The sequence below is a fragment of the Amphiura filiformis genome, unplaced genomic scaffold (assembly GCF_039555335.1).
Source record: "Amphiura filiformis unplaced genomic scaffold, Afil_fr2py scaffold_31, whole genome shotgun sequence".
NCBI classification, from domain to species: domain Eukaryota; kingdom Metazoa; phylum Echinodermata; class Ophiuroidea; order Amphilepidida; family Amphiuridae; genus Amphiura; species Amphiura filiformis.
In genome coordinates this window covers 1,092,335-1,103,090 of record NW_027305495.1, presented here as the reverse complement: position 1 = coordinate 1,103,090, position 10,756 = coordinate 1,092,335, and positions in this window count along the sequence as shown.

Sequence of the window (10,756 nt, the reverse complement as noted above, 5' to 3'; positions counted from 1 at the left end):
TTCAACGCACTTTTCTGGTGTTGCATATTACCAAGTTTTAAGGTGTATTTGGGACGAAAATAATTCCCCGTTTAATCGCTACATAATCATAATATGACCGATTTTTGCGCGATTGCACGAACAAGTATACGTAATTCTTGGCAACACTGATTACTATTGATTAATTTATATTAATCGTGTTAAGGCTACATGCTCTTTTTGGTTGAAATTTTTGGCGGGAAATAATCCCGCACAAATATAAAGTAATCTTTTCCCACAACTAAATATCATAGTCAGGAAATTAATGATGCATCTGGTAGCTTAGATCATAACTTTCATATACTTTAGTTGCAATTATCCCAGAAAATTCTTGATTTGTTTTTACAGAGTCTTGAATTGACGAGGTTTATGATCAAAAAACGTCACTCGGTGTATTTTGAAATTCGAGGCCATAACTCTTCTCAAATTAGCCCAAAATCATAATTTATTATTATACACGTGTAGCAAACCCCAGTGGGAATAATTGGACGTTGTTTGCGGAGCCTAAATTTGATTTGATTTTATTTCACAATATTTCTAGTGTGAGAATTTTTACCTGTCAATCCCTTTTCGGATTTCGCATCCGAATTCATTAAAATGTGATATATTGAATTAATAATGAGTACGCTTACCTTTCTGCAACACTTCCCGGTACCATTGCGCATCTGGTGACAGCCAATATTTTGGCTTAAAACAGTCCCTTCCTATCATTTTTGAACAAAATATTCCTCGAAATTACGTACGTGACACGTATATATTGGGACAGCGAGGAAATGTAGAGAGCTATTTACGGTGGGGTAGGCTATTGGAAGCTATTATGGTACCAGGCATGTCAAGCAGATGCATACATAAGGGCGGTATATTCAAATGCTATTGTCTGGATCATTGAGACAGTATCGATCGCGCAAGTAGGCTTATACACGTAGAGGTGTGTTGTAGCTCCCCTGGTTTTGACATAAATTACAAGGACGTCTTGAATGACCCAGCGTTTTTATTATATTTATTAGAAAATTAATCGTCGTTTATTACGAGTCCTAAGAGTCATACCAGTTCAATTAATTCAAATTAATTTATATTAAATGAAAAACAAACAAACAAGTAGAGTCCAATGTCTTACTATGACTGTATTACTACCAAAATCTGCTTTTAATACACTAGAAACGTGTTGATATGTATATCTTTGAAAATCGTCAGACATTAACCACAGGTACCGCCGTTTTTCAAACGCGCCCCTGAATGAAATTCATGGGCAAGTACCCTTAATGTATATTTCTACGCTGGGCTATTTTCACAATCTACTACCGCTTAGGCTGGAGTACCTATACACCCAACGCAAGTCAATTGAAGCCGTACAATTTATCGCGAATTTACGTCTAGATTAGCATCAACCCTCTCATCTCCCTTTTTTCATGTCAGAAATTAACATAACTCCCGAAACCGAAACAGGAGTTAACCAAAAGACTAGAATAAAAGGATTGTTCACACGTACCATGCTAACACTTCAAAATAACAATGAGATCCGAAACCGAAACCGGAAACCGAAACCGAAACAGAAAAGATAAAACGAGGGTACATATTTTTTAACGCATGCGTGTTCTTCAATACAGCTTTAGTCTCCTCCACCTTCGCAACACGGTACGTGGTGTGTCTGGAATCACACTGACGGCGGAGGAGAATACTAGGTGGTCAGACAGTTTAATTTTATCAAGCATATAATACCTGAACAATCACCGTCATTTGATCGATTTACTACAGAATATATTGTATATTCAAAATATAATTTTAATATTGTAAACCTGTTAACTTATATATTTGTGTACTAAAGTATAAGGACATGTGAATAAAATCATATCGAACGCAAAATGGCCGCTAATCCGCCTATTGTCCGACCTAGGATACATATTTCGGTTTCGTCACGTGATTTCAGATGCCTATCCCTTCGTAGTAGATCCCTGGTTCTAATTGACGCTTTGGTAATTTTTGGTGGTGATGATAGTTTTGAAATCCTTATTTTCAAAGCTTTAGAATGACTTTTGAATGTCTTTTGTTTTGTATTTGTTTTTGTTTTTGTGAATTTAAAACAGATATATTGCAAACACACCAGAATATCAGTTAGAACCTTACAATTCACACACCTCATATAAATAAATGTTCGAAATTTTCATTTTTTGTGACACGGTTCTTTTACATTTGCTGTGAGCGCTGTCAAATGGGTGATTAAAATATTAAATAATACCTACTAAGAAATAAAATTAATGAATAAATAATAAATAATATGCACTGCTTTCGAAATATGACCTTGCAGCATATAGTCGATCAACGAACATGTCATTAAGAAATCAATTTATGATCTTACATGATTTAACGCATATGAACAAAATGTTTATATTTTAGGTTCCTTCCGGGAGAAGTGGAACTGTGTCAAGTCCATGGTTGTGCCGAAGAAGTATTCGTAGCATGTCCTGACTGTATGGGGTTTCTATGTCAAATGCATTTTGTTGAAGATTCTCCTTGTGAAGAGCACACCATTGAAGAAGGTACCTAAATTAGCCATATGTTGCTGTAAAGCCGCTCATCATAAAAAACAACGAAATGTCATTTTGAATTGAGGACAGTAGAGTGGAACAATATGGTTTACGCCCGTTATGGCGAAAGTTTGCTATGTCGAAGGTTCGCTGTGTCGAACTGGTAATTTCCTTTACCAGAGGGTTCACTATGTCGGATATATATGAATTAAGTTCCGCTATGTCGAATATGAAATAAAGTTCGCTATGTCTAATATGAATAGGGTAATATGTATTTATCAATTTTATTATTCGTATATTAACTTAGCTGTTAATGCTGATGAAGGACCAGATGCTGAATTGCCAAATGAACCCCTTGTGTCTGGAAACCAAACTAATGTCAATGAAGACATTCGTGAATCTGACAAAGAACCTGGAACTCCCTCTGACACTCAAGAAAATTACAACGGTAAGTCTAAAAACGTGCATTCAAAATCATTCTTTCTTAAATATCAAATAATCAAGATATTGTGATCATTCATCAATTGTATTCTTTGGTCTACAGGTTGCATTTTAGTTTTAAAAAAAATTAATGGATACATTTACTTAAATTGTGTTCTTGTTTTCAGACTTGGTGCAATCAATAGCTGCAGATTTAAGGAAATACTACCTGAAAAGTTACTGCAAAAAGCAAATGTATCCATGGCAACCTGGAAATTATGTGGACTTAGATAGCATCTATGTACCAGTGACTATTGACATTACGATACCTGGAATGCGACCGATAAAAGAGCGTTTGAAATCATATCAAGAGATTTTTGAGAGCGATGAAGATGCACGTTATTTACTGACAGGCAGTCCAGGTCAAGGAAAGTCTACATTCTGCTCCAAATTGGCTTTTGACTGGTGTCAGCAAACTAGTTTGTCTCCCCTCAAAGACGTACAATTGTTATTCATTATTCAATTAGCAACTTTAAAACATACCAGCAATATTGAAGATTTTATCTGTTCGCAATTGCTGTCTTCGAATGTGGATAGGTCTACCCTTGGGAAAGTCATTCATACTCTTAGTAAAGAGGTTGTTATCGTATTTGACGGGTTAGATGAAGCTCCTCCTGATTTATTCAAACACGAAATTACTGGGAACCTTGTAGAGATCATACGATTCAAACAATATCGTGAGTGTTGTGTCCTTGTGACGACAAGACCCTGGAGGGAAAAGGAAATTATATCAGAGATTCCTGTATATAGACGCTTAGAGTTACAAAAGATGAAGCGCTCGGATGTTAGAATTTACGTTAAGAAACTCTTCGGACAGAATCCCACAGATCTGACAACAATAGCATTAGGAAAGAGATTGCTTCATTATATCGACGACAATAAACTGTTATTGGATATTTCTACTCCATTAATGGTATTGTTGATTTCGTGGTACTGGGTTGCAACGAATGGCAAAAGGGGCATACCAGACAGGGTCAGTGAATTCTACGACGATATAGTAACAATCATGTATGACAACTTCATGAAATCTTCTTCAGATGAGGTAAGACGTACGATTTAGAGAGAGATTATTATTATTATTATTATTATTATTATTATTATTATTATTATTATTATTATTATTATTATTATTATTATTATTATTATTATTATTATTATTGTTGTTGTTGTTGTTGTTGTTATTTTATTATTGGCTAATTATTTAATCAATTACTTAAATTTTTATGTTTTCAAATTTGCCATGTTCTTGATTTTAGAGTACTCAAAGTGCCCAAGAGCTGCAAGCGCAACCAAGCCTTGTTGACAGGATTCGTACGTCAACTTTTGGACTATTACCAACAACAGTTGCCATACTTCTTACTTGGATTCTTACGTCAACTTTTGGACTGTTACCACCAACATTCAGTAGAAGTAACGTTATGTCACAGAAGGTATGAATCGTTTGTTTTTATTATTAAGAGACGTCTTGTATCATTGATTGTGTCAATAGAAAATATGTTTTAATTTGTTGTCAATGACGTAATGGGCTTAGCGATAAAAATGAAATTTAAATTTCGAGGGTTAGAGACAGAAAACCTTCAACTCACAATGTCTCACATTGCGTCAACAGTCATTACATCCACAGATAATTATGCTAATTAGATGCAATTAAACCTTTACAAGACTTCTTAATATTCAAATGTATTTAATTCATATCCTACACAGGACCATAAAACGATGTTGCCAATAAAAATGTAAATTGCTGCCACCTAGTTCTTTAACCATGAATAAATATATACAATTAGATATAACATTTTGCTTAATGTAACACGATCAAAATAAATGCCATGTATTGTTTAATCATACAAAATGTATAATATGGGTTCTTAGACCGTTTTATTTAAATTATGTTTCAGGAACTGTTGTATTTTCATCTTGGCGAATTAGCTGTCGATGGTTTGACACCGACAACGACAAAAATCGTATTTACAGAAGAAGAGATTAAGAAATCGTGCGGTCAGAAATACCTAGACCAAGCACGCGGTATGGGAATTTTATGTAAGAGGGGAGAACATGGATTGCAATTCTTCCACAAATCAGGACAGGAATTTTGCGCTGGCAATTATCTCCAAAATAATCCCAGAAAGGTAGCATCTTATCTTCAAAACGTAAACACTGTTAAAGATGCCCTAAGTATAGCTCCTGTCCTGATATTTGCATCTAGATCAAAAATTGCCGCCAAGTTAATTATGCAAAAGCTGTTGACCATTTTCGAGTCTGAAATTCCAGCACAGAAATATTACGATGAACAACTATCCTTTGACGATTCGCGAACTATTCAACAGTATATTGAGTTGTGTCTAGAATGCAACTTTGAAGCTGATGCCAAGGCTGAGTTCGTTTCAATTTTTAGGAGTTTATTCGTGGATGGCAAGGTCTTATTTCATGGAATTTCATCGAAGACTGCAATCGCACTAGCATACTTCATGAGTTACTGTGATCTAGGGAGTATCTCTGACATAAAATTACGACCCGTTGCACACGTCAGTGATCCAGGTGTTATCCCTGGTACATCTACGAGCATGTTCGAAAATGCTTTGCGTAGGATGAAATATCTTTCTAATGACAAAATACAACAAATACGGGAGTCGTTTGTTGCGTCAAACCCAGACCTACACGAGAGGTGGATTCATGTATATCCTCCTGCACATATAGCTGCATACATTCCATGCATACAGGCATATGATGGATTACCGTCTTCATCAGAAACAAACATTGAACCAATTATACGCAGCTTCAAGAACATTAAATTAAAAAGACTAAATATGGATTACTTCAAACTTGGTAGTAATTTCGATTACTTATTAGAATCAATAGAAGAAGGTGATATGCAGTCACTCTTGGTGATGCAAGCAAGATCAACTGCATTCACACAACAACAAATCACAAAACTTGTGTCATCCCTTCACAAGATGCCACTACTCCGTGTACTCGATATCTCAGAAAATAAAGCTGAGGCAGGAAAAAGCATCCCAATACTTGCTAACAAACTCAACCAATGTAAATCACTGCAGGTGTTGTATTTGGCGAATATGGAAGCACCATCACATGATATGGAATTATTGGCACAGAAGTTGCCATTACAGCTGATAGGATTGGATATTAGGGGTAATGTGATGAGTGATGCAGCAGCTTCACACCTTATGGATACTCTACCTCACAATTTGACATTGCTGTTTATCAGTGTGAATAACCTGAGTAAGAGTAAGCACAATGCGTTATTACACTCAATACATAGCAAACTCACACGTCTACAGGTACTGCGTGTCTATGGCAGTCTATATCCAGGTGACTTGGTGAAACACGGTGGTTTAGCATTGATATCATGCACTCACTTGAATCAGCTCACACTACACTCATCTTGCAATGATTTGATTCCTGAGGATTGTATAGTGATATTCATACAGGGAATGCAGCAAGCAAGGAATATCAAGAAGTTACATCTATATGGAGTACATCTAGACAGGAACTCATTTCATGAGCTGATAAGACTGAGTCGACTGAAATGCCTTGATCAGTTACTGTAAGCATTATTTTTTTTAATCAGGATGTAGAATATAGTGTGGCATGGCATAAAATATGCCCACGACACCTTAATAATTGCAAAATGAATATTCTTATAAGGAAAATTATAGTTTTATTAAAATATGTGTCACATTTTAATTTAACCTTCTATATTCTGTGAAATATTCTTTCTTTTTTCGGTCATATTAATTTTAAAATTCTTATCCGTATCTTTTAACAGACAACTTACCTTTTTGTTATTAGTTCTTTAAATATTACTATAAACAAAACTAGGTATGAAACAAATTAACAATTTTCCAATGTCAAGAACTTCTAGTAATATAAATAGTTAAGTTTTATTTTAAAATAAGTCATATTTTTATTTCACTTTTTCTATTCTATTTTATTTATTATTCATAACAACTTTTTCGTTTACTTTTTATTTATAAAGACAGTTTTTAAATATTACTAAAAACAAAACCAAGTTATTGTGAATACTCTCAATCATCTGGGAATCATACAATGAGAGAATAAATTTAATCTATTCGATCAGATTAACGTACCTTGGAGCAACCAACGTTGCGGCCAGTACCACTGACCTTCAGCTGGGTTGTGATGTTATACGCCTTGAGACGAGATGACGTCACCCTGTGACGTCATTTGGCGAGGTAGAGTTCTGATGGTTCTGTCCCAAGCGTGTGAGAGGTTGTTTCTGAGTCCTCCACCACGGTTGAGGGATGGTTGTTCTGCTCGCACCCAGATGGCTTCTTTTACTCCCCGTCCGTACCACTAGGTCCACCTCGTGTTTGCTGGCTTTTAGGTGTGTATAAACCGCTGATTCTGCAGGGCCCGAACTAGAGCGCTGATGTTGTTTTAGCCGAGTTATACATTACATAACGGTTTTTTTCTATATCATAGGTTGACAAGACGCTTACTACCTGAGGGTGTTCAACCAGAAGAATTGGATGACTTTGTGACTTTGTTATAAAATCAGAAGCGTAGCCGGCAGGGGGACAGAGTCTTCCACTGACAAAAATGAAAGATGAAAGTGCCCCCTGACAGAAAATGAAAGAGAACATTAGGAAGGCAAATGATAAGAAAAGGAGAAAGGAGCCCGTTTCCTACCATATTTAAACCTGATCATGGGCCAAAATAGTGTAAAATACAACATTATTCACTCTTTTCTTGAAAGCTCGAAGACATTTTTTTCATTTGAAAGTTTTAGCCATTCTTATTAAGATATACTTTTTTTTCCCAAAAGACCTAAAAATTGTAGGTCTTTTGGAAAAAATCATATCTTCAATACGAAAGCTCAAATTTGATTAAAATTGTGTCTGTCAATCATTACAATACAATTTTTACTCCATGGGCTCTTTGATCAGAGTCTATGCTTTGATTTTGTCAAATATTTTTATAATGGGAGAGTGAATCCCCCGGCCCTCTATAATTACGCAGATATGATCCCGCCGCCGCGCCTCAATAAGAAGGTCATAGCTGACTGAGTTGCTGAGAGGGTACTTTGTAAAGCGACCTGTTATTGACCAATTTAGCTCAAGGTCGCGAAATTTTCGACAAAAAAGGGGGAAATTTGATTTTGTTTCTTGTGAGCACAAACATGACAAAATAATGATATCCACGAACAATGGGCTATTCCATTTAAAATCAACACTCCCCTTGGAAATATGTTTTTTCAAATGTAACTGGTCAAGGTTAATCATTTTGAAACCCATACTCCCCCTGTATTACGGCTTTACCTATATATCTTCCACAGCTGGTTTGAGTATTTCAAATGCAAGAGGTTGGTTGGACACTCAGTTGGTTTTAAATTAGCATGGAATGACTCGTTTGGAACAACAAAATAGGTAATGCACTAAACCGACTCACCATGTGACCTATAAATGACCCAATTCGACATGACTACCTTTGATAAAAATGATAGAATGACACAATGTGTCCATGTGTCATTATGGTCATACAACTTTTAGGTCTTTGTATGTTCATTGAAGAATGATGATCAAAATAGATTTAGGGGTCACTACAACAGTACACAACATGATAACCGATATCTTGAAGGTAAAATGGGACTTTCGGATTTTGGCCACCATCTTGGATTTAAGGGAGGGGGGTTGAGGTGGCTTGTGGGCTTATTTTACTTCTTTTATCCAAAGTAACATACATGTCAAGTATGGTCTTGGCAGGGGCGTAGAAAGCGGGTGGACAGGGTGAACGAAGTCCATAGGCCCGAAAGTTCAGGGGCCCCAAGATGGACTTTGAACTATCTGGGTTAGGGATAGGGCTGATAAAGGAGACGATAAAAGAGCCCGGCACTGTTCCTGTCCATGGCCCCCGAGACTACTGGGGTATTGGTAGGCAAATGTTAACTTTATGGGATGGACCTACCTAAAGATGCTTACAGAACTTCACCCTTCCAAGTTCAGAATTGTTGATCATTACAATAATATCTTTACCATTATTATATTAGGCTTCATTGTGTATTCATTGTAATTTATTCAAAATTACGTAGAAGTCCAACGGCTGAATTGCATGACATTTGCATAAAAATTCCATTAAGTGAGCTTCATACAACAAAATTAAAACATGAAATAAATTATGAATAGATAAAAGAATTGCACTTGACTGGACTTCATGGTCATGTGGGACCAATACTCAATTTGTGGGAACCAGGATGAGAACTTCACAGACGTACTTGCTTTCAGAGCAAATTACTCGCAGATATTTTGTCTCCTTTCAGACAAAATTTGGAGTTAGAGGATAGTTAAGGAATCTGCTAAGGTAGTATATTTCTACCAAGGATGTATTTGCAAACACCATGAACACGTCTCTGAATTTTCTCAAGCTGGACCACCTGACTGCTAGTAGCACCTGAATGCCAAATGGGACGGCATATTCCAAAACAAGGTGGATATGTACTCCTGGTACACCGATAAGGCCAAAAAAAGATGTTTGCTTGCCCTCAACCGACCGACCCTAATTTTGGAAATCAGAAAAAGGTTTGTTTTTTCTAGTTACTGTACAAAAGAATACCGACCCTATTTTTGGAAATTCCTGGCATTTTTTTTTCTTTTCAAATTTTTGCATTCTATTCTGAAGATGTAAAAAATTTATTTAAGAGATTGTGTTCAACATTTAAGTTGTTTTGTAATATTAGTTGATTCATTTTGACACCAAACTTATCTGATTTTTCAAATTTTGAGCCTTAATTAATACAAACAGTAGAGTTTGCTAGTAATTAAAAAAAAAAAGAAAAAAAAAGAAGAAATCCCGACCGACCGACCGACCGACCCAATTGTTAAAATTCACTTGAGGGCAAGCAAACATTTTTTCTTGACCTAAGCAAAGTTTTTGTTTTATATACTTATAACTATCATGTCTTGAGAACATTAAAGCAATGTGTGATTTGCATAAAGAATAGATTCATATTTAAATGTTAGTTTTCATTGCACTGATCACATTGTTCCTTTTTAATTTCGAGCCAAACAAATTTGTAAAACTAAGAAAATTGCTATTTCATTCCAGCGCACACAATGCGCGTAATAGCTCGCCGATCGTATTACATGTATCATTGCATGGGGAATCACTCAGCTGGGACGTATATTTTAAGACGTACGACGAATATCGGTATGCACATAATTTATACGTCACGAGACGTGTAAGCAAGCACTCGATCGGTGAACTCTGAATAAAACCGGAGATCTCCGGATAAAAACTTAAATTTTACAGTAATTAAAGCACTTCAGACTTAGTCATTTACGTGGTATTTTAGTACATCATTGGGCATTACAATCATGCAAAAAGTAGATATTCGAGAAAAATTAAGGGCGTCGCTGTGGAGCAAATCACACATTATGGCTTTAAGACTAATTTTATTTCTGATCAACCAATTAATTCACATGTTCTAGATCATTATATACGTTATTATAAACATAGATTGTGTTACACACTTGAGCAGAGCGTTTACATACTTAAGCAGAGCGTTTACGTAAGCTATAAATAATACTGGCCCAAAAATTGAGCCTTGTGGAACACCAAAAGTATCATTAGACTATTTGAGTTTACGTACATTACGATTCTTTAACTGATTATCTATAGCGTCATACAAAATCACATGTAATACTAAGGCTCTCTTAAATGATAATGAAAACACCCAAAATTCCATATTTTTGGATAGT